The 26,747-nt window shown below is 49.4% G+C and overlaps 24 non-coding genes and 1 pseudogene across 24 annotated transcripts; all 25 read left to right on the top strand.

The window, feature by feature from the left end:
• Nucleotides 1-5,481: 5,481 nt before the first annotated feature.
• On the top strand, nucleotides 5,482-5,658 carry LOC139293052 (U2 spliceosomal RNA; annotated as a pseudogene).
• Nucleotides 5,659-6,185: 527 nt separating this feature from the next.
• On the top strand, nucleotides 6,186-6,302 carry LOC139293277 (U5 spliceosomal RNA). Its single transcript, XR_011597893.1, has one exon. It is a non-coding gene; the product is annotated as a U5 spliceosomal RNA (small nuclear RNA).
• A 177-nt stretch (nucleotides 6,303-6,479) lies between these two features.
• LOC139293012 (U2 spliceosomal RNA) lies at nucleotides 6,480-6,670 on the top strand. The gene has a single exon (XR_011597678.1). It is a non-coding gene; the product is annotated as a U2 spliceosomal RNA (small nuclear RNA).
• Nucleotides 6,671-7,197: 527 nt separating this feature from the next.
• On the top strand, nucleotides 7,198-7,314 carry LOC139293276 (U5 spliceosomal RNA). Its single transcript, XR_011597892.1, has one exon. It is a non-coding gene; the product is annotated as a U5 spliceosomal RNA (small nuclear RNA).
• A 177-nt stretch (nucleotides 7,315-7,491) lies between these two features.
• LOC139293010 (U2 spliceosomal RNA) lies at nucleotides 7,492-7,682 on the top strand. The gene has a single exon (XR_011597676.1). It is a non-coding gene; the product is annotated as a U2 spliceosomal RNA (small nuclear RNA).
• Nucleotides 7,683-8,209: 527 nt separating this feature from the next.
• On the top strand, nucleotides 8,210-8,326 carry LOC139293274 (U5 spliceosomal RNA). The gene has a single exon (XR_011597891.1). It is a non-coding gene; the product is annotated as a U5 spliceosomal RNA (small nuclear RNA).
• Nucleotides 8,327-8,503: 177 nt separating this feature from the next.
• LOC139293040 (U2 spliceosomal RNA) lies at nucleotides 8,504-8,694 on the top strand. The gene has a single exon (XR_011597704.1). It is a non-coding gene; the product is annotated as a U2 spliceosomal RNA (small nuclear RNA).
• Nucleotides 8,695-9,221: 527 nt separating this feature from the next.
• Nucleotides 9,222-9,338, top strand: LOC139293273 (U5 spliceosomal RNA). Its single transcript, XR_011597890.1, has one exon. It is a non-coding gene; the product is annotated as a U5 spliceosomal RNA (small nuclear RNA).
• A 5,694-nt stretch (nucleotides 9,339-15,032) lies between these two features.
• Nucleotides 15,033-15,149, top strand: LOC139293298 (U5 spliceosomal RNA). Its single transcript, XR_011597913.1, has one exon. It is a non-coding gene; the product is annotated as a U5 spliceosomal RNA (small nuclear RNA).
• A 177-nt stretch (nucleotides 15,150-15,326) lies between these two features.
• On the top strand, nucleotides 15,327-15,517 carry LOC139293025 (U2 spliceosomal RNA). Its single transcript, XR_011597690.1, has one exon. It is a non-coding gene; the product is annotated as a U2 spliceosomal RNA (small nuclear RNA).
• A 527-nt stretch (nucleotides 15,518-16,044) lies between these two features.
• Nucleotides 16,045-16,161, top strand: LOC139293296 (U5 spliceosomal RNA). The gene has a single exon (XR_011597910.1). It is a non-coding gene; the product is annotated as a U5 spliceosomal RNA (small nuclear RNA).
• Nucleotides 16,162-16,338: 177 nt separating this feature from the next.
• On the top strand, nucleotides 16,339-16,529 carry LOC139293001 (U2 spliceosomal RNA). The gene has a single exon (XR_011597668.1). It is a non-coding gene; the product is annotated as a U2 spliceosomal RNA (small nuclear RNA).
• Nucleotides 16,530-17,056: 527 nt separating this feature from the next.
• Nucleotides 17,057-17,173, top strand: LOC139293295 (U5 spliceosomal RNA). The gene has a single exon (XR_011597909.1). It is a non-coding gene; the product is annotated as a U5 spliceosomal RNA (small nuclear RNA).
• A 177-nt stretch (nucleotides 17,174-17,350) lies between these two features.
• Nucleotides 17,351-17,541, top strand: LOC139293000 (U2 spliceosomal RNA). Its single transcript, XR_011597667.1, has one exon. It is a non-coding gene; the product is annotated as a U2 spliceosomal RNA (small nuclear RNA).
• A 527-nt stretch (nucleotides 17,542-18,068) lies between these two features.
• LOC139293316 (U5 spliceosomal RNA) lies at nucleotides 18,069-18,185 on the top strand. Its single transcript, XR_011597932.1, has one exon. It is a non-coding gene; the product is annotated as a U5 spliceosomal RNA (small nuclear RNA).
• A 177-nt stretch (nucleotides 18,186-18,362) lies between these two features.
• LOC139292998 (U2 spliceosomal RNA) lies at nucleotides 18,363-18,553 on the top strand. The gene has a single exon (XR_011597665.1). It is a non-coding gene; the product is annotated as a U2 spliceosomal RNA (small nuclear RNA).
• A 527-nt stretch (nucleotides 18,554-19,080) lies between these two features.
• On the top strand, nucleotides 19,081-19,197 carry LOC139293294 (U5 spliceosomal RNA). The gene has a single exon (XR_011597908.1). It is a non-coding gene; the product is annotated as a U5 spliceosomal RNA (small nuclear RNA).
• Nucleotides 19,198-19,374: 177 nt separating this feature from the next.
• Nucleotides 19,375-19,565, top strand: LOC139293007 (U2 spliceosomal RNA). Its single transcript, XR_011597673.1, has one exon. It is a non-coding gene; the product is annotated as a U2 spliceosomal RNA (small nuclear RNA).
• Nucleotides 19,566-20,092: 527 nt separating this feature from the next.
• LOC139293271 (U5 spliceosomal RNA) lies at nucleotides 20,093-20,209 on the top strand. The gene has a single exon (XR_011597888.1). It is a non-coding gene; the product is annotated as a U5 spliceosomal RNA (small nuclear RNA).
• Nucleotides 20,210-20,386: 177 nt separating this feature from the next.
• LOC139293009 (U2 spliceosomal RNA) lies at nucleotides 20,387-20,577 on the top strand. The gene has a single exon (XR_011597675.1). It is a non-coding gene; the product is annotated as a U2 spliceosomal RNA (small nuclear RNA).
• Nucleotides 20,578-21,104: 527 nt separating this feature from the next.
• Nucleotides 21,105-21,221, top strand: LOC139293270 (U5 spliceosomal RNA). The gene has a single exon (XR_011597887.1). It is a non-coding gene; the product is annotated as a U5 spliceosomal RNA (small nuclear RNA).
• Nucleotides 21,222-21,398: 177 nt separating this feature from the next.
• LOC139293008 (U2 spliceosomal RNA) lies at nucleotides 21,399-21,589 on the top strand. The gene has a single exon (XR_011597674.1). It is a non-coding gene; the product is annotated as a U2 spliceosomal RNA (small nuclear RNA).
• Nucleotides 21,590-22,116: 527 nt separating this feature from the next.
• On the top strand, nucleotides 22,117-22,233 carry LOC139293269 (U5 spliceosomal RNA). Its single transcript, XR_011597886.1, has one exon. It is a non-coding gene; the product is annotated as a U5 spliceosomal RNA (small nuclear RNA).
• Nucleotides 22,234-22,410: 177 nt separating this feature from the next.
• Nucleotides 22,411-22,601, top strand: LOC139293039 (U2 spliceosomal RNA). Its single transcript, XR_011597703.1, has one exon. It is a non-coding gene; the product is annotated as a U2 spliceosomal RNA (small nuclear RNA).
• Nucleotides 22,602-23,128: 527 nt separating this feature from the next.
• On the top strand, nucleotides 23,129-23,245 carry LOC139293268 (U5 spliceosomal RNA). Its single transcript, XR_011597885.1, has one exon. It is a non-coding gene; the product is annotated as a U5 spliceosomal RNA (small nuclear RNA).
• Nucleotides 23,246-26,747: the final 3,502 nt, after the last annotated feature.

Here is a 26,747-nt window from a genome sequence, read left to right as displayed (position 1 = left end):
GGTTTTAACATATTTATTGATCTTAGTCCTATTTATATCGTCTTTGTTTCTTTTTGTTTTGTTTTTTTTTAGACAGTTCTTAAGTGTTTTAGTCCTTCTTTTTAATCCTTTCAGTTTGTGGTGCCTCCACCATGTCGGCCAACATTTCCGGCATGCGGAGGCACCACAGTGTCAGATTTACCTTTAAAGAAAATGACCATGGAAAGCCCCTGGGGATGTCCAGAATTGACTTCTCCAGGAGGTTAATCCAAAAAACCCTTAAGTTTGAACCAGAGAATATAAATTGCATTGTTACTCTACCAACGAATAAAGGTTTCGATGTAAGCTTTCGGTCTGCCGCGCTGCTGAGAGAGTTTTGGACACGCTTTGAAAATGTAAAACCCCAGTTTTCCGCTTTTAATGTTGAGAAACTGACTGATAATGCCTCCAAAACCATCATTATCAGAATGTTCAATGAGACCGTGAATGCGGATGACATTTGTTTGTGGCTGGGTAGATACTGCACTGTAAAAGGACAGGCTACCAAAGTGAAAGATGAGGATGGCATTTGGAATTGCGCTTGGAGGGTCCCCATCCAACAATGGCAGGACCCCCAAGGCTTCCAGGGCCTGAAACATCTGCCATCTGTGATAGTTCTGGGAAACAACAGAGGCTACATTCACTACCAGGGCCAGCCCAAGCTGTGCCGCAAGTGTGGTGAGCATGGGCACCTGGCAGAAGCGTGTCAGCAGACTATTTGTGGAAAATGTAGAGAAATTGGGCACACCTTTGAGGAATGTACCAATGGCAGAAAGTGCAATCTTTGTGGAGAAACAACCCACCTCTTCAGAGATTGCCCAAAGTCATTTGCCAACAAACTGAAGGCAGCGAAAACCCCACAAAATGGTGGACAAGAGGAAGCAGTTAGAGAGCTAATTGAAGAAGCTGGGCTGGGAAATTCAAATCTCCCGCCAAATCCTGTGACTGGAAGGCCAGGATCAGGAGAGGCGGGAGAGGGGGAGGGGCCTGCAATTGCCCCACAAATGGAGAGTGGTGAGGAAGATGGGGCAATGCAGGCAGAAGGCGGAGCTAGCTCCGGATATGAAGGAGAGGAGGGGCCTGCAATTGCCCCGCAACTGGAAAGTCTTGAGGAAGATGGGGCAATGCAGGCAAAAGCCGGAGCTTGCTCAGAATGTGAAAATGACCAGTCACAGGGCGATAGTGAGGACGCCTCCCTCCCCAACGCCCAGCAGACCAAGAGGCCTATATCAGAATTGTCCTCTGAGTCTCCTGTAGTCTCAGAGAAGAGGGGAAGAGCTGGGAACTACTCAAACAGCCCATCTGTGGAGGAGCCTAGAGTCTTCCCCTCCAATTCTCCAAATGAGGTCTCTTTCCTAACAATAGCTCTGCAATCAACCCCTAAGGACTCAAATCTCAATGCGACCATGCGTCCAAGGCCTACCCCTAGAGTCCGACAGGGGAATGAAGCTCAACCCCGTCACTCTTCACCCATGAGAGTGAAGGAAGAGCTCCGTTCACAAGAAATTAAATAACTGCTTTTTTTTAACATTGATAATCCCTTTTAGACTTTTAAGATTTCATACCTGTTAATTTTAACCATACTCATGGCACTCACCTTCTCAACCATCAATGTGAGAAGCGTGAAGTCACGAGTTAGAGCCCAGACTGTTTTATCCTTTCTTAATTCTTTTAAGTCAGATGTGTTTTTAATACAGGAATGTGGCCTGCCATTTTTAAACCACTACAGAGAGTGGGAGGAGCTATGGCCACAAACATCGATGTGGAGCGGATCAAACGCAAACAGAAATGACGGAGTGGCCATTTTAATCAAAAACCCCCTGGTTTTGGTGAAGGGCAGCACTGTGGTGAGAGATGGTCGGGCACTTTTAGCACACCTGACTTTTATGGGAAAAGATTTTAACGTCTTAAATATTTATGGCTTTAACGACAGAAATGACAGGTATGATCTTTTAGAAGACTTGCAGTTCCACATGCTAGGTAGGGCACCTTTAGTTGTAGGGGGAGATTTTAATTGTATTTTAAGCAGGAATGATAGGAAGAGAGCAGGTGAAGATTTTAAAGTGGACAAAACCTCAGTTTTATTTCAGGGCATATGCAGGGATTTTAAACTTCTGGACTGTTTTAAAACCATGCATCCCAGAGAAGAGGGCTTCACCTGGTTTAGTGGTGATGGCACCCGAGCCTCTCGCATTGATTACATTTTATCACGTGATTGCCCACCAACTGATGCTAGATTGACACCTGTTTTCTTTTCAGACCACGCAATGCTCTCCTGCACTCTCTCACTCTCTTCGGGTGTGACATCAGGAAGCGGTCTGTGGAAGCTCAACTGCTCCCTTTTAGAAGATAGGGAGTTAGGTAGACAGTATAGAGAGCAGTACCAAGAGTGGCAGACCCTTCAAGACTTCTACGATACACGTGCACACTGGTGGGAAATGGTGAAAGCAAGGACCCAGACTTTCTTTAGACAGGCAGGCAAGAAAAAAAAAAGACAGGGACAACAGACGCATGTTGGGACTGCAGAAACGACTCCAGCGGTATTTTAAACTAAACCAACAGGGGATGGATTTTAATGAAGAAATCAAACAAATTAAAACCGAGATGTCAGCCTCAGCAGAAATTAAAAGCAAGGGTGTCATTTTGAGAAGCAAGGAGAGGGAAATAGAGGAAGGAGAGAAGTGCACAAGATATTTTTTTAAGAAAATTATGAATAAAGGGGGGAGTATTTTTAGACTAAGAAAAGAAAATGGGTGCATAGCTGACACCACAGAGGAAATCATAGAAACTGTCGGACATTTTTATAGAGAACTATACAAAGAAAAACACGTTAAGTGGGACACCATGACTGAAGTCTTAGAAGTTATTGACCAAGCAGTAAATGACAGTGAGCTTTTAACCCAAGATTTTAACATTCTCGAGTTAAATAAATGTCTCAAGTCTTTTAAGGCAGGTAAGTCTCCAGGAGAAGATGGGCTCCCTCTGGAATTTTATGTGACGTTCTGGGACATTTTAGCACCTGACTTGCTTGCTGTTTTTATGGATTTTGAAAAACTTGACCGACTTCCTGACAGTTTTAGAGTAGGGATAGTGACTCTCCTTCACAAAGACAAAGACAAGACAGATTTGAAGAACTGGAGACCCATTACACTTTTAAATTTTGATTGTAAACTTTTTAGTAAGGTTTTAGCATCCCGCATGTCTTTGTTTTTAGAAGACCTGATTCACCCTGATCAAGCCTGTGCTGTCCCGGGGAGGAAGATCACCGACAGCCTCGTACTGATCCGAGACACCATCTGTTATGCGAGAGACAGAAACATCCGGCTAGTTGTCCTAAATTTAGATTTTGAGAAAGCCTTTGATCGGATCTCGCACCAGTACCTTTTCCAGGTGCTGCAAAAAATGGGGTTTCCAAGAAGGTTTATAGCCTGGGTGAGAATGCTGTACCAGGGCATTACCAGCAAATTCACTGTTAACGGGCATCTTACAGAAGCAGTGGATATAAACTGCGGTGTCCGTCAGGGTTGTCCGTTATCTGCCCTCCTCTATGTTCTCTGCATAGAACCACTGGCACAGATCTTGAGAAGGGACCAACAAATCAATGGGGTTGGAGCCCCAGGGAGCGGGGGACTGGAGACAAAGTGTTTTTTATACATGGACGACGTGAACATTTTATGCACTGACCTTTTATCTGTCAACAGGACGCTGGACTTGACTGACTGGTTTGGACGGGCCTCTGGGTCAAAACTCAACAGAGGCAAGACCCAAGCCCACTTTTATGGACCGTGGACAGCGACTGAGATGACAGGACTCCCCCTGACTGTGACCCAGACAGACCAAAAGATACTTGGGATCAAATTTGATAGGGAGGGGGGAGGGAAAACAAATTGGCCAGACATTGTAGGGAAAGTCAGGCAGAGACTAGGGTACTGGAGACTTAGAAGACTGACAATGGAAGGAAAGGTTTTAATCATCAAAGCTGTGATTTTACCTTTGCTTTTACTCATCAGTTCTGTTTTTTTCCCACCTAGAAGAGTGCTTTTAGACTTGGAAAGAGCCATCTTTTATTTCCTGTGGGGCTCCAAGTGGGAACGTCTGAGGAGATATGTGATGAAGAAGCCGAAGGAGAAAGGAGGAAAAGGAGTCCCGGACCTGTACTTGTTTTTAGGGAGCAGATACACAGCACTACACATCACAACCGCCACAGCCCCATCCAGAAACCCCAAAACAACAGCAATGACACGGTTCTGGATGGGGTCCTACCTCAGACGATTAAAAATTTTACCCAATGATCTTAAAGTACCTGTGTCTTTTAACCTGCCACCAACCTATGCTTTTATCCAGACATTTTTAAGGCATTTTAACCTTGAGCAGGAGGAGTTGAAAGTTTTAACCAACCACCGTTCTGTCATTTCTGTTGTGCAGGAGCAGGAACCAGTGAGTCCAGTGCGCGGGCTCGCATTGGGCGAGCCTTCAGCAGTGTGGCGCAACGTGAACCATTCCGCTCTTCCAAACAGACTCCGGGACCTGTCATGGATGGTGGCTCACGAGATCCTCCCAGTCAGGTCCGTAATGCACTCCCGGGGCTTGTCCACACATTCAACTTGTCCCCGACCAGGTTGTGGCGCGCCCGAGTCGGTGAGGCATTTGCTCTGGGAGTGCAGCGCTGCCGTAGAACAGTGGGCAACGGCCGGCTCCTTGCAATTCCCGTACTTGCCAGCAAGGGAGGTCCTTACAGCACAGCTGGTGCTGTATGGGGTGGGCCAAAAACAATTGCCGGCATGCGACTTCTCCAAGCAGTGGCTTACCCTAGCCGCCATAAAAGACGCCATATGGACCTCCAGAAACTTGCTGGCAAGGAAGCACATGCAGATCCCCCCCGTGGCTGCGATCCGGATGGCCGCAGCGACGGTCCAAGCAGCCGAAGCTGCAGGCGGCAGGCCAAGGACACAGCCACAAAGAAGAATCGCATTTGTGCCCATTCGGACGAAGGAGCCGGAGCCACACAAAAGAAGTTCAAAGCAGCGGCGGCCTGACTCTCCGGGTGAGGCAGGTGGGAAGGAGCAACAGGGCGAAGGTCTCCTCTGAGCACCAAGAAAGGATTCCGAGAGACCAAATCTGTTTGGGAGAGCGGAATGACTTATCCTTGGTAGGGAATCACTATGCTCCTGCACAGCAATGGAGTTGGAAGGGAGGATTTTTACCGAAGCACTCCCCATTTGTTTTTGTTTTTTTTGTTGGGTTGGACATTTTAAAATGGACACTCAAAACACACAGACATGCACAAAATGTATAATTTTTAACTTGTGAGAAATCTCATCTGTAATACCTCTGACGACAGTGTTTTGAATATTTAAATATGGTTTTACACCATTGTATTGATTGATTTCTTGTATTTTAAAAGGTAATTTGTATGTCTTAACTCTGGGTTTTATGTGAAATTACTATGAAATGAGTGTCAATAAATCTTTTCGAAAGAAAAAAAAATCTGTTCTTATCAGTTTAATATCTGATATGTCCTCTATAAGGGGACAACATATTAAATGGATTTTTAGCACCGGGAGCTGAAAAAGGGGCTTGCCCCATTCACTCCACGCATCGACCCGGTATTGCAGTGCCGCCGGGAGCGGTGCACCCATCTCCTGCCTTGTGAAAAAGCAAATACCGACACAAACAGAGAGTCGGGGTCAAACCCTCTGCTGACTGCCTGACGTCCCTCGCCGAGCCTCATCTGGGCTCCCGCTCTCAAATGACTGTGTATCATCCGTGACCACTGGGGTGGGGGCAGAGCGCAGCTCAGCATCAACAGCCAGATGAAGCCACCCAAAAAAATGCAGCCAGATTCGCACTTTTGACTCGCAGACAGATAGGGAACATTGCCCTACTGCCACCGGTACGTACGGTTAAACGTGCCCTGCACTTTCGCTCCCCTCGTCACAGAGAGTCCGCAAGGGCCTGAGTGTTTGGGACATTTGGTAGCCTGTGTCCAAAAGCCAGGCCTTCATTTCTCCGCGATCCCATTGGATAGAGCCTGTGCTAATGTGGGGAGGGCTAGGGGAATGTGCGTGGCCTGGTATTTGGGACTCCACAAGCAGAGTGAGGCTTACCGTGAGGGTAGTGACCGGGGCGACTAGGCTCCTCGGCCGCTCTCCTGGAGAGGCCTGTACTTACTCGGGTTTCTCTTCATCACGTACAAGCCTTTCGCCTTTTACTAAAGACTTCCGTGGAGAGGAACACCAATGAGTTAAAACTATTTTTGGCAGGCTCTGCCGTGTGGCTGAGCCTCGTGCGTTTGTGAAAAGCAACAAGAAGCTGTCCTTAACAAGATTTAGGCTGCCACCTTGTCGGCTTGGGAGGAGGCGCTGAGAAGCAGCCATTGTTATGCGCGCTTGAAACGACTGCGCCAGGACAAGGGAGAGCTGTTCCAGAATGTGGCCTCTGGAAGCAAACAGCCAGGGCTCATCGCTTCTCGGCCTTTTGGCTAAGATCAAGTGTAGTATCTGTTCTTATCAGTTTAATATCTGATATGTCCTCTATAAGGGGACAACATATTAAATGGATTTTTAGCACCGGGAGCTGAAAAAGGGGCTTGCCCCGTTCACTCCACGCATCGACCCGGTATTGCAGTGCCGCCGGGAGCGGTGCACCCATCTCCTGCCTTGTGAAAAAGCAAATACCGACACAAACAGAGAGTCGGGGTCAAACCCTCTGCTGACTGCCTGACGTCCCTCGCCGAGCCTCATCTGGGCTCCCGCTCTCAAATGACTGTGTATCATCCGTGACCACTGGGGTGGGGGCAGAGCGCAGCTCAGCATCAACAGCCAGATGAAGCCACCCAAAAAAATGCAGCCAGATTCGCACTTTTGACTCGCAGACAGATAGGGAACATTGCCCTACTGCCACCGGTACGTACGGTTAAACGTGCCCTGCACTTTCGCTCCCCTCGTCACAGAGAGTCCGCAAGGGCCTGAGTGTTTGGGACATTTGGTAGCCTGTGTCCAAAAGCCAGGCCTTCATTTCTCCGCGATCCCATTGGATAGAGCCTGTGCTAATGTGGGGAGGGCTAGGGGAATGTGCGTGGCCTGGTATTTGGGACTCCACAAGCAGAGTGAGGCTTACCGTGAGGGTAGTGACCGGGGCGACTAGGCTCCTCGGCCGCTCTCCTGGAGAGGCCTGTACTTACTCGGGTTTCTCTTCATCACGTACAAGCCTTTCGCCTTTTACTAAAGACTTCCGTGGAGAGGAACACCAATGAGTTAAAACTATTTTTGGCAGGCTCTGCCGTGTGGCTGAGCCTCGTGCGTTTGTGAAAAGCAACAAGAAGCTGTCCTTAACAAGATTTAGGCTGCCACCTTGTCGGCTTGGGAGGAGGCGCTGAGAAGCAGCCATTGTTATGCGCGCTTGAAACGACTGCGCCAGGACAAGGGAGAGCTGTTCCAGAATGTGGCCTCTGGAAGCAAACAGCCAGGGCTCATCGCTTCTCGGCCTTTTGGCTAAGATCAAGTGTAGTATCTGTTCTTATCAGTTTAATATCTGATATGTCCTCTATAAGGGGACAACATATTAAATGGATTTTTAGCACCGGGAGCTGAAAAAGGGGCTTGCCCCGTTCACTCCACGCATCGACCCGGTATTGCAGTGCCGCCGGGAGCGGTGCACCCATCTCCTGCCTTGTTAAAAAGCAAATACCGACACAAAGAGAGAGTCGGGGTCAAACCCTCTGCTGACTGCCTGACGTCCCTCGCCGAGCCTCATCTGGGCTCCCGCTCTCAAATGACTGTGTATCATCCGTGACCACTGGGGTGGGGGCAGAGCGCAGCTCAGCATCAACAGCCAGATGAAGCCACCCAAAAAAATGCAGCCAGATTCGCACTTTTGACTCGCAGACAGATAGGGAACATTGCCCTACTGCCACCGGTACGTACGGTTAAACGTGCCCTGCACTTTCGCTCCCCTCGTCACAGAGAGTCCGCAAGGGCCTGAGTGTTTGGGACATTTGGTAGCCTGTGTCCAAAAGCCAGGCCTTCATTTCTCCGCGATCCCATTGGATAGAGCCTGTGCTAATGTGGGGAGGGCTAGGGGAATGTGCGTGGCCTGGTATTTGGGACTCCACAAGCAGAGTGAGGCTTACCGTGAGGGTAGTGACCGGGGCGACTAGGCTCCTCGGCCGCTCTCCTGGAGAGGCCTGTACTTACTCGGGTTTCTCTTCATCACGTACAAGCCTTTCGCCTTTTACTAAAGACTTCCGTGGAGAGGAACACCAATGAGTTAAAACTATTTTTGGCAGGCTCTGCCGTGTGGCTGAGCCTCGTGCGTTTGTGAAAAGCAACAAGAAGCTGTCCTTAACAAGATTTAGGCTGCCACCTTGTCGGCTTGGGAGGAGGCGCTGAGAAGCAGCCATTGTTATGCGCGCTTGAAACGACTGCGCCAGGACAAGGGAGAGCTGTTCCAGAATGTGGCCTCTGGAAGCAAACAGCCAGGGCTTATCGCTTCTCGGCCTTTTGGCTAAGATCAATTGTAGTATCTGTTCTTATCAGTTTAATATCTGATATGTCCTCTATAAGGGGACAACATATTAAATGGATTTTTAGCACCGGGAGCTGAAAAAGGGGCTTGCCCCGTTCACTCCACGCATCGACCCGGTATTGCAGTGCCGCCGGGAACGGTGCACCCATCTCCTGCCTTGTGAAAAAGCAAATACCGACACAAACAGAGAGTCGGGGTCAAACCCTCTGCTGACTGCCTGACGTCCCTCGCCGAGCCTCATCTGGGCTCCCGCTCTCAAATGACTGTGTATCATCCGTGACCACTGGGGTGGGGGCAGAGCGCAGCTCAGCATCAACAGCCAGATGAAGCCACCCAAAAAAATGCAGCCAGATTCGCACTTTTGACTCGCAGACAGATAGGGAACATTGCCCTACTGCCACCGGTACGTACGGTTAAACGTGCCCTGCACTTTCGCTCCCCTCGTCACAGAGAGTCCGCAAGGGCCTGAGTGTTTGGGACATTTGGTAGCCTGTGTCCAAAAGCCAGGCCTTCATTTCTCCGCGATCCCATTGGATAGAGCCTGTGCTAATGTGGGGAGGGCTAGGGGAATGTGCGTGGCCTGGTATTTGGGACTCCACAAGCAGAGTGAGGCTTACCGTGAGGGTAGTGACCGGGGCGACTAGGCTCCTCGGCCGCTCTCCTGGAGAGGCCTGTACTTACTCGGGTTTCTCTTCATCACGTACAAGCCTTTCGCCTTTTACTAAAGACTTCCGTGGAGAGGAACACCAATGAGTTAAAACTATTTTTGGCAGGCTCTGCCGTGTGGCTGAGCCTCGTGCGTTTGTGAAAAGCAACAAGAAGCTGTCCTTAACAAGATTTAGGCTGCCACCTTGTCGGCTTGGGAGGAGGCGCTGAGAAGCAGCCATTGTTATGCGCGCTTGAAACGACTGCGCCAGGACAAGGGAGAGCTGTTCCAGAATGTGGCCTCTGGAAGCAAACAGCCAGGGCTCATCGCTTCTCGGCCTTTTGGCTAAGACTGTGATCGCTTCCTGTTGGTGGTAAAAACTTTTGCCTGTTTGTGGCATTGTGTTTTACTTCCCATTCTCGGGAGGACATTCACCTTATTCCTTGTGGAGAAAATTTCAACTCTATTGTAGTTGTAAATCCTACACCTAAAGGAATTCATTGGCACAGAGTACTGCTTACCTCTACTCTGTTGATTTAACATCTTGTCCCGGCTAAACAAGAAAAGGTAAGTTCGTTTTAATTATTTGCTGGTTTTAACATATTTATTGATCTTAGTTCTATTTATATCGTCTTTGTTTCTTTTTGTTTTGTTTTTTTTTAGACAATTCTTAAGTGTTTTAGTCCTTCTTTTTAATCCTTTCAGTTTGTGGTGCCTCCACCATGTCGGCCAACATTTCCGGCATGCGGAGGCACCACAGTGTCAGATTTACCTTTAAAGAAAATGACCATGGAAAGCCCCTGGGGATGTCCAGAATTGACTTCTCCAGGAGGTTAATCCAAAAAACCCTTAAGTTTGAACCAGAGAATATAAATTGCATTGTTACTCTACCAACGAATAAAGGTTTCGATGTAAGCTTTCGGTCTGCCGCGCTGCTGAGAGAGTTTTGGACACGCTTTGAAAATGTAAAACCCCAGTTTTCCGCTTTTAATGTTGAGAAACTGACTGATAATGCCTCCAAAACCATCATTATCAGAATGTTCAATGAGACCGTGAATGCGGATGACATTTGTTTGTGGCTGGGTAGATACTGCACTGTAAAAGGACAGGCTACCAAAGTGAAAGATGAGGATGGCATTTGGAATTGCGCTTGGAGGGTCCCCATCCAACAATGGCAGGACCCCCAAGGCTTCCAGGGCCTGAAACATCTGCCATCTGTGATAGTTCTGGGAAACAACAGAGGCTACATTCACTACCAGGGCCAGCCCAAGCTGTGCCGCAAGTGTGGTGAGCATGGGCACCTGGCAGAAGCGTGTCAGCAGACTATTTGTGGAAAATGTAGAGAAATTGGGCACACCTTTGAGGAATGTACCAATGGCAGAAAGTGCAATCTTTGTGGAGAAACAACCCACCTCTTCAGAGATTGCCCAAAGTCATTTGCCAACAAACTGAAGGCAGCGAAAACCCCACAAAATGGTGGACAAGAGGAAGCAGTTAGAGAGCTAATTGAAGAAGCTGGGCTGGGAAATTCAAATCTCCCGCCAAATCCTGTGACTGGAAGGCCAGGATCAGGAGAGGCGGGAGAGGGGGAGGGGCCTGCAATTGCCCCACAAATGGAGAGTGGTGAGGAAGATGGGGCAATGCAGGCAGAAGGCGGAGCTAGCTCCGGATATGAAGGAGAGGAGGGGCCTGCAATTGCCCCGCAACTGGAAAGTCTTGAGGAAGATGGGGCAATGCAGGCAAAAGCCGGAGCTTGCTCAGAATGTGAAAATGACCAATCACAGGGCGATAGTGAGGACGCCTCCCTCCCCAACGCCCAGCAGACCAAGAGGCCTATATCAGAATTGTCCTCTGAGTCTCCTGTAGTCTCAGAGAAGAGGGGAAGAGCTGGGAACTACTCAAACAGCCCATCTGTGGAGGAGCCTAGAGTCTTCCCCTCCAATTCTCCAAATGAGGTCTCTTTCCTAACAATAGCTCTGCAATCAACCCCTAAGGACTCAAATCTCAATGCGACCATGCGTCCAAGGCCTACCCCTAGAGTCCGACAGGGGAATGAAGCTCAACCCCGTCACTCTTCACCCATGAGAGTGAAGGAAGAGCTCCGTTCACAAGAAATTTAAATAACTGCTTTTTTTTTAACATTGATAATCCCTTTTAGACTTTTAAGATTTCATACCTGTTAATTTTAACCATACTCATGGCACTCACCTTCTCAACCATCAATGTGAGAAGCGTGAAGTCACGAGTTAGAGCCCAGACTGTTTTATCCTTTCTTAATTCTTTTAAGTCAGATGTGTTTTTAATACAGGAATGTGGCCTGCCATTTTTAAACCACTACAGAGAGTGGGAGGAGCTATGGCCACAAACATCGATGTGGAGCGGATCAAACGCAAACAGAAATGACGGAGTGGCCATTTTAATCAAAAACCCCCTGGTTTTGGTGAAGGGCAGCACTGTGGTGAGAGATGGTCGGGCACTTTTAGCACACCTGACTTTTATGGGAAAAGATTTTAACGTCTTAAATATTTATGGCTTTAACGACAGAAATGACAGGTATGATCTTTTAGAAGACTTGCAGTTCCACATGCTAGGTAGGGCACCTTTAGTTGTAGGGGGAGATTTTAATTGTATTTTAAGCAGGAATGATAGGAAGAGAGCAGGTGAAGATTTTAAAGTGGACAAAACCTCAGTCTTATTTCAGGGCATATGCAGGGATTTTAAACTTCTGGACTGTTTTAAAACCACGCATCCCAGAGAGGAGGGCTTCACCTGGTTTAGTGGTGATGGCACCCGAGCCTCTCGCATTGATTACATTTTATCACGTGATTGCCCACCAACTGATGCTAGATTGACACCTGTTTTCTTTTCAGACCACGCAATGCTCTCCTGCACTCTCTCACTCTCTTCGGGTGTGACATCAGGAAGCGGTCTGTGGAAGCTCAACTGCTCCCTTTTAGAAGATAGGGAGTTAGGTAGACAGTATAGAGAGCAGTACCAAGAGTGGCAGACCCTTCAAGACTTCTACGATACACGTGCACACTGGTGGGAAATGGTGAAAGCAAGGACCCAGACTTTCTTTAGACAGGCAGGCAAGAAAAAAAAAGACAGGGACAACAGACGCATGTTGGGACTGCAGAAACGACTCCAGCGGTATTTTAAACTAAACCAACAGGGGATGGATTTTAATGAAGAAATCAAACAAATTAAAACCCAGATGTCAGCCTCAGCAGAAATTAAAAGCAAGGGTGTCATTTTGAGAAGCAAGGAGAGGGAAATAGAGGAAGGAGAGAAGTGCACAAGATACTTTTTTAAGAAAATTATGAATAAAGGGGGGAGTATTTTTAGACTAAGAAAAGAAAATGGGTGCATAGCTGACACCACAGAGGAAATCATAGAAACTGTCGGACATTTTTATAGAGAACTATACAAAGAAAAACACGTTAAGTGGGACACCATGACTGAAGTCTTAGAAGTTATTGACCAAGCAGTAAATGACAGTGAGCTTTTAACCCAAGATTTTAACATTCTCGAGTTAAATAAATGTCTCAAGTCTTTTAAGGCAGGTAAGTCTCCAGGAGAAGATGGGCTCCCTCTGGAATTTTATGTGACGTTCTGGGACATTTTAGCACCTGACTTGATTGCTGTTTTTATGGATTTTGAAAAACTTGACCGACTTCCTGACAGTTTTAGAGTAGGGATAGTGACTCTCCTTCACAAAGACAAAGACAAGACAGATTTGAAGAACTGGAGACCCATTACACTTTTAAATTTTGATTGTAAACTTTTTAGTAAGGTTTTAGCATCCCGCATGTCTTTGTTTTTAGAAGACCTGATTCACCCTGATCAAGCCTGTGCTGTCCCGGGGAGGAAGATCACCGACAGCCTCGTACTGATCCGAGACACCATCTGTTATGCGAGAGACAGAAACATCCGGCTAGTTGTCCTAAATTTAGATTTTGAGAAAGCCTTTGATCGGATCTCGCACCAGTACCTTTTCCAGGTGCTGCAAAAAATGGGGTTTCCAAGAAGGTTTATAGCCTGGGTGAGAATGCTGTACCAGGGCATTACCAGCAAATTCACTGTTAACGGGCATCTTACAGAAGCAGTGGATATAAACTGCGGTGTCCGTCAGGGTTGTCCGTTATCTGCCCTCCTCTATGTTCTCTGCATAGAACCACTGGCACAGATCTTGAGAAGGGACCAACAAATCAATGGGGTTGGAGCCCCAGGGAGCGGGGGACTGGAGACAAAGTGTTTTTTATACATGGACGACGTGAACATTTTATGCACTGACCTTTTATCTGTCAACAGGACGCTGGACTTGACTGACTGGTTTGGACGGGCCTCTGGGTCAAAACTCAACAGAGGCAAGACCCAAGCCCACTTTTATGGACCGTGGACAGCGACTGAGATGACAGGACTCCCCCTGACTGTGACCCAGACAGACCAAAAGATACTTGGGATCAAATTTGATAGGGAGGGGGGAGGGAAAACAAATTGGCCAGACATTGTAGGGAAAGTCAGGCAGAGACTAGGGTACTGGAGACTTAGAAGACTGACAATGGAAGGAAAGGTTTTAATCATCAAAGCTGTGATTTTACCTTTGCTTTTACTCATCAGTTCTGTTTTTTTCCCACCTAGAAGAGTGCTTTTAGACTTGGAAAGAGCCATCTTTTATTTCCTGTGGGGCTCCAAGTGGGAACGTCTGAGGAGATATGTGATGAAGAAGCCGAAGGAGAAAGGAGGAAAAGGAGTCCCTGACCTGTACTTGTTTTTAGGGAGCAGATACACAGCACTACACATCACAACCGCCACAGCCCCATCCAGAAACCCCAAAACAACAGCAATGACACGGTTCTGGATGGGGTCCTACCTCAGACGATTAAAAATTTTACCCAATGATCTTAAAGTACCTGTGTCTTTTAACCTGCCACCAACCTACGCTTTTATCCAGACATTTTTAAGGCATTTTAACCTTGAGCAGGAGGAGTTGAAAGTTTTAACCAACCACCGTTCTGTCATTTCTGTTGTGCAGGAGCAGGAACCAGTGAGTCCAGTGCGCGGGCTCGCATTGGGCGAGCCTTCAGCAGTGTGGCGCAACGTGAACCATTCCGCTCTTCCAAACAGACTCCGGGACCTGTCATGGATGGTGGCTCACGAGATCCTCCCAGTCAGGTCCGTAATGCACTCCCGGGGCTTGTCCACACATTCAACTTGTCCCCGACCAGGTTGTGGCGCGCCCGAGTCGGTGAGGCATTTGCTCTGGGAGTGCAGCGCTGCCGTAGAACAGTGGGCAACGGCCGGCTCCTTGCAATTCCCGTACTGTGAAAAAGCAAATACCGACACAAACAGAGAGTCGGGGTCAAACCCTCTGCTGACTGCCTGACGTCCCTCGCCGAGCCTCATCTGGGCTCCCGCTCTCAAATGACTGTGTATCATCCGTGACCACTGGGGTGGGGGCAGAGCGCAGCTCAGCATCAACAGCCAGATGAAGCCACCCAAAAAAATGCAGCCAGATTCGCACTTTTGACTCGCAGACAGATAGGGAACATTGCCCTACTGCCACCGGTACGTACGGTTAAACGTGCCCTGCACTTTCGCTCCCCTCGTCACAGAGAGTCCGCAAGGGCCTGAGTGTTTGGGACATTTGGTAGCCTGTGTCCAAAAGCCAGGCCTTCATTTCTCCGCGATCCCATTGGATAGAGCCTGTGCTAATGTGGGGAGGGCTAGGGGAATGTGCGTGGCCTGGTATTTGGGACTCCACAAGCAGAGTGAGGCTTACCGTGAGGGTAGTGACCGGGGCGACTAGGCTCCTCGGCCGCTCTCCTGGAGAGGCCTGTACTTACTCGGGTTTCTCTTCATCACGTACAAGCCTTTCGCCTTTTACTAAAGACTTCCGTGGAGAGGAACACCAATGAGTTAACACTATTTTTGGCAGGCTCTGCCGTGTGGCTGAGCCTCGTGCGTTTGTGAAAAGCAACAAGAAGCTGTCCTTAACAAGATTTAGACTGCCACCTTGTCGGCTTGGGAGGAGGCGCTGAGAAGCAGCCATTGTTATGCGCGCTTGAAACGACTGCGCCAGGACAAGGGAGAGCTGTTCCAGAATGTGGCCTCTGGAAGCAAACAGCCAGGGCTCATCGCTTCTCGGCCTTTTGGCTAAGATCAAGTGTAGTATCTGTTCTTATCAGTTTAATATCTGATATGTCCTCTATAAGGGGACAACATATTAAATGGATTTTTAGCACCGGGAGCTGAAAAGGGGGCTTGCCCCGTTCACTCCACGCATCGACCCGGTATTGCAGTGCCGCCGGGAACGGTGCACCCATCTCCTGCCTTGTGAAAAAGCAAATACCGACACAAACAGAGAGTCGGGGTCAAACCCTCTGCTGACTGCCTGACGTCCCTCGCCGAGCCTCATCTGGGCTCCCGCTCTCAAATGACTGTGTATCATCCGTGACCACTGGGGTGGGGGCAGAGCGCAGCTCAGCATCAACAGCCAGATGAAGCCACCCAAAAAAATGCAGCCAGATTCGCACTTTTGACTCGCAGACAGATAGGGAACATTGCCCTACTGCCACCGGTACGTACGGTTAAACGTGCCCTGCACTTTCGCTCCCCTCGTCACAGAGAGTCCGCAAGGGCCTGAGTGTTTGGGACATTTGGTAGCCTGTGTCCAAAAGCCAGGCCTTCATTTCTCCGCGATCCCATTGGATAGAGCCTGTGCTAATGTGGGGAGGGCTAGGGGAATGTGCGTGGCCTGGTATTTGGGACTCCACAAGCAGAGTGAGGCTTACCGTGAGGGTAGTGACCGGGGCGACTAGGCTCCTCGGCCGCTCTCCTGGAGAGGCCTGTACTTACTCGGGTTTCTCTTCATCACGTACAAGCCTTTCGCCTTTTACTAAAGACTTCCGTGGAGAGGAACACCAATGAGTTAACACTATTTTTGGCAGGCTCTGCCGTGTGGCTGAGCCTCGTGCGTTTGTGAAAAGCAACAAGAAGCTGTCCTTAACAAGATTTAGGCTGCCACCTTGTCGGCTTGGGAGGAGGCGCTGAGAAGCAGCCATTGTTATGCGCGCTTGAAACGACTGCGCCAGGACAAGGGAGAGCTGTTCCAGAATGTGGCCTCTGGAAGCAAACAGCCAGGGCTCATCGCTTCTCGGCCTTTTGGCTAAGATCAAGTGTAGTATCTGTTCTTATCAGTTTAATATCTGATATGTCCTCTATAAGGGGACAACATATTAAATGGATTTTTAGCACCGGGAGCTGAAAAAGGGGCTTGCCCCGTTCACTCCACGCATCGACCCGGTATTGCAGTGCCGCCGGGAACGGTGCACCCATCTCCTGCCTTGTGAAAAAGCAAATACCGACACAAAGAGAGAGTCGGGGTCAAACCCTCTGCTGACTGCCTGACGTCCCTCGCCGAGCCTCATCTGGGCTCCCGCTCTCAAATGACTGTGTATCATCCGTGACCACTGGGGTGGGGGCAGAGCGCAGCTCAGCATCAACAGCCAGATGAAGCCACCCAAAAAAATGCAGCCAGATTCGCACTTTTGACTCGCAGACAGATAGGGAACATTGCCCTACTGCCACCGGTACGTACGGTTAAACGTGCCCTGCACTTTCGCTCCCCTCGTCACAGAGAGTCCGCAAGGGCCTGAGTGTTTGGGACATTTGGTAGCCTGTGTCCAAAAGCCAGGCCTTCATTTCTCCGCGATCCCATTGGATAGAGCCTGTGCTAATGTGGGGAGGGCTAGGGGAATGTGCGTGGCCTGGTATTTGGGACTCCACAAGCAGAGTGAGGCTTACCGTGAGGGTAGTGACCGGGGCGACTAGGCTCCTCGGCCGCTCTCCTGGAGAGGCCTGTACTTACTCGGGTTTCTCTTCATCACGTACAAGCCTTTCGCCTTTTACTAAAGACTTCCGTGGAGAGGAACACCAATGAGTTAACACTATTTTTGGCAGGCTCTGCCGTGTGGCTGAGCCTCGTGCGTTTGTGAAAAGCAACAAGAAGCTGTCCTTAACAAGATTTAGGCTGCCACCTTGTCGGCTTGGGAGGAGGCGCTGAGAAGCAGCCATTGTTATGCGCGCTTGAAACGACTGCGCCAGGACAAGGGAGAGCTGTTCCAGAATGTGGCCTCTGGAAGCAAACAGCCAGGGCTCATCGCTTCTCGGCCTTTTGGCTAAGATCAAGTGTAGTATCTGTTCTTATCAGTTTAATATCTGATATGTCCTCTATAAGGGGACAACATATTAAATGGATTTTTAGCACCGGGAGCTGAAAAAGGGGCTTGCCCCGTTCACTCCACGCATCGACCCGGTATTGCAGTGCCGCCGGGAACGGTGCACCCATCTCCTGCCTTGTGAAAAAGCAAATACCGACACAAAGAGAGAGTCGGGGTCAAACCCTCTGCTGACTGCCTGACGTCCCTCGCCGAGCCTCATCTGGGCTCCCGCTCTCAAATGACTGTGTATCATCCGTGACCACTGGGGTGGGGGCAGAGCGCAGCTCAGCATCAACAGCCAGATGAAGCCACCCAAAAAAATGCAGCCAGATTCGCACTTTTGACTCGCAGACAGATAGGGAACATTGCCCTACTGCCACCGGTACGTACGGTTAAACGTGCCCTGCACTTTCGCTCCCCTCGTCACAGAGAGTCCGCAAGGGCCTGAGTGTTTGGGACATTTGGTAGCCTGTGTCCAAAAGCCAGGCCTTCATTTCTCCGCGATCCCATTGGATAGAGCCTGTGCTAATGTGGGGAGGGCTAGGGGAATGTGCGTGGCCTGGTATTTGGGACTCCACAAGCAGAGTGAGGCTTACCGTGAGGGTAGTGACCGGGGCGACTAGGCTCCTCGGCCGCTCTCCTGGAGAGGCCTGTACTTACTCGCGTTTCTCTTCATCACGTACAAGCCTTTCGCCTTTTACTAAAGACTTCCGTGGAGAGGAACACCAATGAGTTAACACTATTTTTGGCAGGCTCTGCCGTGTGGCTGAGCCTCGTGCGTTTGTGAAAAGCAACAAGAAGCTGTCCTTAACAAGATTTAGGCTGCCACCTTGTCGGCTTGGGAGGAGGCGCTGAGAAGCAGCCATTGTTATGCGCGCTTGAAACGACTGCGCCAGGACAAGGGAGAGCTGTTCCAGAATGTGGCCTCTGGAAGCAAACAGCCAGGGCTCATCGCTTCTCGGCCTTTTGGCTAAGATCAAGTGTAGTATCTGTTCTTATCAGTTTAATATCTGATATGTCCTCTATAAGGGGACAACATATTAAATGGATTTTTAGCACCGGGAGCTGAAAAAGGGGCTTGCCCCGTTCACTCCACGCATCGACCCGGTATTGCAGTGCCGCCGGGAACGGTGCACCCATCTCCTGCCTTGTGAAAAAGCAAATACCGACACAAAGAGAGAGTCGGGGTCAAACCCTCTGCTGACTGCCTGACGTCCCTCGCCGAGCCTCATCTGGGCTCCCGCTCTCAAATGACTGTGTATCATCCGTGACCACTGGGGTGGGGGCAGAGCGCAGCTCAGCATCAACAGCCAGATGAAGCCACCCAAAAAAATGCAGCCAGATTCGCACTTTTGACTCGCAGACAGATAGGGAACATTGCCCTACTGCCACCGGTACGTACGGTTAAACGTGCCCTGCACTTTCGCTCCCCTCGTCACAGAGAGTCCGCAAGGGCCTGAGTGTTTGGGACATTTGGTAGCCTGTGTCCAAAAGCCAGGCCTTCATTTCTCCGCGATCCCATTGGATAGAGCCTGTGCTAATGTGGGGAGGGCTAGGGGAATGTGCGTGGCCTGGTATTTGGGACTCCACAAGCAGAGTGAGGCTTACCGTGAGGGTAGTGACCGGGGCGACTAGGCTCCTCGGCCGCTCTCCTGGAGAGGCCTGTACTTACTCGGGTTTCTCTTCATCACGTACAAGCCTTTCGCCTTTTACTAAAGACTTCCGTGGAGAGGAACACCAATGAGTTAACACTATTTTTGGCAGGCTCTGCCGTGTGGCTGAGCCTCGTGCTTTTGTGAAAAGCAACAAGAAGCTGTCCTTAACAAGATTTAGGCTGCCACCTTGTCGGCTTGGGAGGAGGCGCTGAGAAGCAGCCATTGTTATGCGCGCTTGAAACGACTGCGCCAGGACAAGGGAGAGCTGTTCCAGAATGTGGCCTCTGGAAGCAAACAGCCAGGGCTCATCGCTTCTCGGCCTTTTGGCTAAGATCAAGTGTAGTATCTGTTCTTATCAGTTTAATATCTGATATGTCCTCTATAAGGGGACAACATATTAAATGGATTTTTAGCACCGGGAGCTGAAAAAGGGGCTTGCCCCATTCACTCCACGCATCGACCCGGTATTGCAGTGCCGCCGGGAGCGGTGCACCCATCTCCTGCCTTGTGAAAAAGCAAATACCGACACAAACAGAGAGTCGGGGTCAAACCCTCTGCTGACTGCCTGACGTCCCTCGCCGAGCCTCATCTGGGCTCCCGCTCTCAAATGACTGTGTATCATCCGTGACCACTGGGGTGGGGGCAGAGCGCAGCTCAGCATCAACAGCCAGATGAAGCCACCCAAAAAAATGCAGCCAGATTCGCACTTTTGACTCGCAGACAGATAGGGAACATTGCCCTACTGCCACCGGTACGTACGGTTAAACGTGCCCTGCACTTTCGCTCCCCTCGTCACAGAGAGTCCGCAAGGGCCTGAGTGTTTGGGACATTTGGTAGCCTGTGTCCAAAAGCCAGGCCTTCATTTCTCCGCGATCCCATTGGATAGAGCCTGTGCTAATGTGGGGAGGGCTAGGGGAATGTGCGTGGCCTGGTATTTGGGACTCCACAAGCAGAGTGAGGCTTACCGTGAGGGTAGTGACCGGGGCGACTAGGCTCCTCGGCCGCTCTCCTGGAGAGGCCTGTACTTACTCGGGTTTCTCTTCATCACGTACAAGCCTTTCGCCTTTTACTAAAGACTTCCGTGGAGAGGAACACCAATGAGTTAAAACTATTTTTGGCAGGCTCTGCCGTGTGGCTGAGCCTCGTGCGTTTGTGAAAAGCAACAAGAAGCTGTCCTTAACAAGATTTAGGCTGCCACCTTGTCGGCTTGGGAGGAGGCGCTGAGAAGCAGCCATTGTTATGCGCGCTTGAAACGACTGCGCCAGGACAAGGGAGAGCTGTTCCAGAATGTGGCCTCTGGAAGCAAACAGCCAGGGCTCATCGCTTCTCGGCCTTTTGGCTAAGATCAAGTGTAGTATCTGTTCTTATCAGTTTAATATCTGATATGTCCTCTATAAGGGGACAACATATTAAATGGATTTTTAGCACCGGGAGCTGAAAAAGGGGCTTGCCCCGTTCACTCCACGCATCGACCCGGTATTGCAGTGCCGCCGGGAGCGGTGCACCCATCTCCTGCCTTGTGAAAAAGCAAATACCGACACAAACAGAGAGTCGGGGTCAAACCCTCTGCTGACTGCCTGACGTCCCTCGCCGAGCCTCATCTGGGCTCCCGCTCTCAAATGACTGTGTATCATCCGTGACCACTGGGGTGGGGGCAGAGCGCAGCTCAGCATCAACAGCCAGATGAAGCCACCCAAAAAAATGCAGCCAGATTCGCACTTTTGACTCGCAGACAGATAGGGAACATTGCCCTACTGCCACCGGTACGTACGGTTAAACGTGCCCTGCACTTTCGCTCCCCTCGTCACAGAGAGTCCGCAAGGGCCTGAGTGTTTGGGACATTTGGTAGCCTGTGTCCAAAAGCCAGGCCTTCATTTCTCCGCGATCCCATTGGATAGAGCCTGTGCTAATGTGGGGAGGGCTAGGGGAATGTGCGTGGCCTGGTATTTGGGACTCCACAAGCAGAGTGAGGCTTACCGTGAGGGTAGTGACCGGGGCGACTAGGCTCCTCGGCCGCTCTCCTGGAGAGGCCTGTACTTACTCGGGTTTCTCTTCATCACGTACAAGCCTTTCGCCTTTTACTAAAGACTTCCGTGGAGAGGAACACCAATGAGTTAAAACTATTTTTGGCAGGCTCTGCCGTGTGGCTGAGCCTCGTGCGTTTGTGAAAAGCAACAAGAAGCTGTCCTTAACAAGATTTAGGCTGCCACCTTGTCGGCTTGGGAGGAGGCGCTGAGAAGCAGCCATTGTTATGCGCGCTTGAAACGACTGCGCCAGGACAAGGGAGAGCTGTTCCAGAATGTGGCCTCTGGAAGCAAACAGCCAGGGCTCATCGCTTCTCGGCCTTTTGGCTAAGATCAAGTGTAGTATCTGTTCTTATCAGTTTAATATCTGATATGTCCTCTATAAGGGGACAACATATTAAATGGATTTTTAGCACCGGGAGCTGAAAAAGGGGCTTGCCCCGTTCACTCCACGCATCGACCCGGTATTGCAGTGCCGCCGGGAGCGGTGCACCCATCTCCTGCCTTGTTAAAAAGCAAATACCGACACAAAGAGAGAGTCGGGGTCAAACCCTCTGCTGACTGCCTGACGTCCCTCGCCGAGCCTCATCTGGGCTCCCGCTCTCAAATGACTGTGTATCATCCGTGACCACTGGGGTGGGGGCAGAGCGCAGCTCAGCATCAACAGCCAGATGAAGCCACCCAAAAAAATGCAGCCAGATTCGCACTTTTGACTCGCAGACAGATAGGGAACATTGCCCTACTGCCACCGGTACGTACGGTTAAACGTGCCCTGCACTTTCGCTCCCCTCGTCACAGAGAGTCCGCAAGGGCCTGAGTGTTTGGGACATTTGGTAGCCTGTGTCCAAAAGCCAGGCCTTCATTTCTCCGCGATCCCATTGGATAGAGCCTGTGCTAATGTGGGGAGGGCTAGGGGAATGTGCGTGGCCTGGTATTTGGGACTCCACAAGCAGAGTGAGGCTTACCGTGAGGGTAGTGACCGGGGCGACTAGGCTCCTCGGCCGCTCTCCTGGAGAGGCCTGTACTTACTCGGGTTTCTCTTCATCACGTACAAGCCTTTCGCCTTTTACTAAAGACTTCCGTGGAGAGGAACACCAATGAGTTAAAACTATTTTTGGCAGGCTCTGCCGTGTGGCTGAGCCTCGTGCGTTTGTGAAAAGCAACAAGAAGCTGTCCTTAACAAGATTTAGGCTGCCACCTTGTCGGCTTGGGAGGAGGCGCTGAGAAGCAGCCATTGTTATGCGCGCTTGAAACGACTGCGCCAGGACAAGGGAGAGCTGTTCCAGAATGTGGCCTCTGGAAGCAAACAGCCAGGGCTTATCGCTTCTCGGCCTTTTGGCTAAGATCAATTGTAGTATCTGTTCTTATCAGTTTAATATCTGATATGTCCTCTATAAGGGGACAACATATTAAATGGATTTTTAGCACCGGGAGCTGAAAAAGGGGCTTGCCCCGTTCACTCCACGCATCGACCCGGTATTGCAGTGCCGCCGGGAACGGTGCACCCATCTCCTGCCTTGTGAAAAAGCAAATACCGACACAAACAGAGAGTCGGGGTCAAACCCTCTGCTGACTGCCTGACGTCCCTCGCCGAGCCTCATCTGGGCTCCCGCTCTCAAATGACTGTGTATCATCCGTGACCACTGGGGTGGGGGCAGAGCGCAGCTCAGCATCAACAGCCAGATGAAGCCACCCAAAAAAATGCAGCCAGATTCGCACTTTTGACTCGCAGACAGATAGGGAACATTGCCCTACTGCCACCGGTACGTACGGTTAAACGTGCCCTGCACTTTCGCTCCCCTCGTCACAGAGAGTCCGCAAGGGCCTGAGTGTTTGGGACATTTGGTAGCCTGTGTCCAAAAGCCAGGCCTTCATTTCTCCGCGATCCCATTGGATAGAGCCTGTGCTAATGTGGGGAGGGCTAGGGGAATGTGCGTGGCCTGGTATTTGGGACTCCACAAGCAGAGTGAGGCTTACCGTGAGGGTAGTGACCGGGGCGACTAGGCTCCTCGGCCGCTCTCCTGGAGAGGCCTGTACTTACTCGGGTTTCTCTTCATCACGTACAAGCCTTTCGCCTTTTACTAAAGACTTCCGTGGAGAGGAACACCAATGAGTTAAAACTATTTTTGGCAGGCTCTGCCGTGTGGCTGAGCCTCGTGCGTTTGTGAAAAGCAACAAGAAGCTGTCCTTAACAAGATTTAGGCTGCCACCTTGTCGGCTTGGGAGGAGGCGCTGAGAAGCAGCCATTGTTATGCGCGCTTGAAACGACTGCGCCAGGACAAGGGAGAGCTGTTCCAGAATGTGGCCTCTGGAAGCAAACAGCCAGGGCTCATCGCTTCTCGGCCTTTTGGCTAAGACTGTGATCGCTTCCTGTTGGTGGTAAAAACTTTTGCCTGTTTGTGGCATTGTGTTTTACTTCCCATTCTCGGGAGGACATTCACCTTATTCCTTGTGGAGAAAATTTCAACTCTATTGTAGTTGTAAATCCTACACCTAAAGGAATTCATTGGCACAGAGTACTGCTTACCTCTACTCTGTTGATTTAACATCTTGTCCCGGCTAAACAAGAAAAGGTAAGTTCGTTTTAATTATTTGCTGGTTTTAACATATTTATTGATCTTAGTTCTATTTATATCGTCTTTGTTTCTTTTTGTTTTGTTTTTTTTTAGACAATTCTTAAGTGTTTTAGTCCTTCTTTTTAATCCTTTCAGTTTGTGGTGCCTCCACCATGTCGGCCAACATTTCCGGCATGCGGAGGCACCACAGTGTCAGATTTACCTTTAAAGAAAATGACCATGGAAAGCCCCTGGGGATGTCCAGAATTGACTTCTCCAGGAGGTTAATCCAAAAAACCCTTAAGTTTGAACCAGAGAATATAAATTGCATTGTTACTCTACCAACGAATAAAGGTTTCGATGTAAGCTTTCGGTCTGCCGCGCTGCTGAGAGAGTTTTGGACACGCTTTGAAAATGTAAAACCCCAGTTTTCCGCTTTTAATGTTGAGAAACTGACTGATAATGCCTCCAAAACCATCATTATCAGAATGTTCAATGAGACCGTGAATGCGGATGACATTTGTTTGTGGCTGGGTAGATACTGCACTGTAAAAGGACAGGCTACCAAAGTGAAAGATGAGGATGGCATTTGGAATTGCGCTTGGAGGGTCCCCATCCAACAATGGCAGGACCCCCAAGGCTTCCAGGGCCTGAAACATCTGCCATCTGTGATAGTTCTGGGAAACAACAGAGGCTACATTCACTACCAGGGCCAGCCCAAGCTGTGCCGCAAGTGTGGTGAGCATGGGCACCTGGCAGAAGCGTGTCAGCAGACTATTTGTGGAAAATGTAGAGAAATTGGGCACACCTTTGAGGAATGTACCAATGGCAGAAAGTGCAATCTTTGTGGAGAAACAACCCACCTCTTCAGAGATTGCCCAAAGTCATTTGCCAACAAACTGAAGGCAGCGAAAACCCCACAAAATGGTGGACAAGAGGAAGCAGTTAGAGAGCTAATTGAAGAAGCTGGGCTGGGAAATTCAAATCTCCCGCCAAATCCTGTGACTGGAAGGCCAGGATCAGGAGAGGCGGGAGAGGGGGAGGGGCCTGCAATTGCCCCACAAATGGAGAGTGGTGAGGAAGATGGGGCAATGCAGGCAGAAGGCGGAGCTAGCTCCGGATATGAAGGAGAGGAGGGGCCTGCAATTGCCCCGCAACTGGAAAGTCTTGAGGAAGATGGGGCAATGCAGGCAAAAGCCGGAGCTTGCTCAGAATGTGAAAATGACCAATCACAGGGCGATAGTGAGGACGCCTCCCTCCCCAACGCCCAGCAGACCAAGAGGCCTATATCAGAATTGTCCTCTGAGTCTCCTGTAGTCTCAGAGAAGAGGGGAAGAGCTGGGAACTACTCAAACAGCCCATCTGTGGAGGAGCCTAGAGTCTTCCCCTCCAATTCTCCAAATGAGGTCTCTTTCCTAACAATAGCTCTGCAATCAACCCCTAAGGACTCAAATCTCAATGCGACCATGCGTCCAAGGCCTACCCCTAGAGTCCGACAGGGGAATGAAGCTCAACCCCGTCACTCTTCACCCATGAGAGTGAAGGAAGAGCTCCGTTCACAAGAAATTTAAATAACTGCTTTTTTTTTAACATTGATAATCCCTTTTAGACTTTTAAGATTTCATACCTGTTAATTTTAACCATACTCATGGCACTCACCTTCTCAACCATCAATGTGAGAAGCGTGAAGTCACGAGTTAGAGCCCAGACTGTTTTATCCTTTCTTAATTCTTTTAAGTCAGATGTGTTTTTAATACAGGAATGTGGCCTGCCATTTTTAAACCACTACAGAGAGTGGGAGGAGCTATGGCCACAAACATCGATGTGGAGCGGATCAAACGCAAACAGAAATGACGGAGTGGCCATTTTAATCAAAAACCCCCTGGTTTTGGTGAAGGGCAGCACTGTGGTGAGAGATGGTCGGGCACTTTTAGCACACCTGACTTTTATGGGAAAAGATTTTAACGTCTTAAATATTTATGGCTTTAACGACAGAAATGACAGGTATGATCTTTTAGAAGACTTGCAGTTCCACATGCTAGGTAGGGCACCTTTAGTTGTAGGGGGAGATTTTAATTGTATTTTAAGCAGGAATGATAGGAAGAGAGCAGGTGAAGATTTTAAAGTGGACAAAACCTCAGTCTTATTTCAGGGCATATGCAGGGATTTTAAACTTCTGGACTGTTTTAAAACCACGCATCCCAGAGAGGAGGGCTTCACCTGGTTTAGTGGTGATGGCACCCGAGCCTCTCGCATTGATTACATTTTATCACGTGATTGCCCACCAACTGATGCTAGATTGACACCTGTTTTCTTTTCAGACCACGCAATGCTCTCCTGCACTCTCTCACTCTCTTCGGGTGTGACATCAGGAAGCGGTCTGTGGAAGCTCAACTGCTCCCTTTTAGAAGATAGGGAGTTAGGTAGACAGTATAGAGAGCAGTACCAAGAGTGGCAGACCCTTCAAGACTTCTACGATACACGTGCACACTGGTGGGAAATGGTGAAAGCAAGGACCCAGACTTTCTTTAGACAGGCAGGCAAGAAAAAAAAAGACAGGGACAACAGACGCATGTTGGGACTGCAGAAACGACTCCAGCGGTATTTTAAACTAAACCAACAGGGGATGGATTTTAATGAAGAAATCAAACAAATTAAAACCCAGATGTCAGCCTCAGCAGAAATTAAAAGCAAGGGTGTCATTTTGAGAAGCAAGGAGAGGGAAATAGAGGAAGGAGAGAAGTGCACAAGATACTTTTTTAAGAAAATTATGAATAAAGGGGGGAGTATTTTTAGACTAAGAAAAGAAAATGGGTGCATAGCTGACACCACAGAGGAAATCATAGAAACTGTCGGACATTTTTATAGAGAACTATACAAAGAAAAACACGTTAAGTGGGACACCATGACTGAAGTCTTAGAAGTTATTGACCAAGCAGTAAATGACAGTGAGCTTTTAACCCAAGATTTTAACATTCTCGAGTTAAATAAATGTCTCAAGTCTTTTAAGGCAGGTAAGTCTCCAGGAGAAGATGGGCTCCCTCTGGAATTTTATGTGACGTTCTGGGACATTTTAGCACCTGACTTGATTGCTGTTTTTA

This window comes from Enoplosus armatus, chromosome 11 (genome assembly GCF_043641665.1).
Source record: "Enoplosus armatus isolate fEnoArm2 chromosome 11, fEnoArm2.hap1, whole genome shotgun sequence".
NCBI lineage: Eukaryota > Metazoa > Chordata > Actinopteri > Centrarchiformes > Enoplosidae > Enoplosus > Enoplosus armatus.
This window is presented reverse-complemented; position numbering and strand designations above follow the sequence as displayed.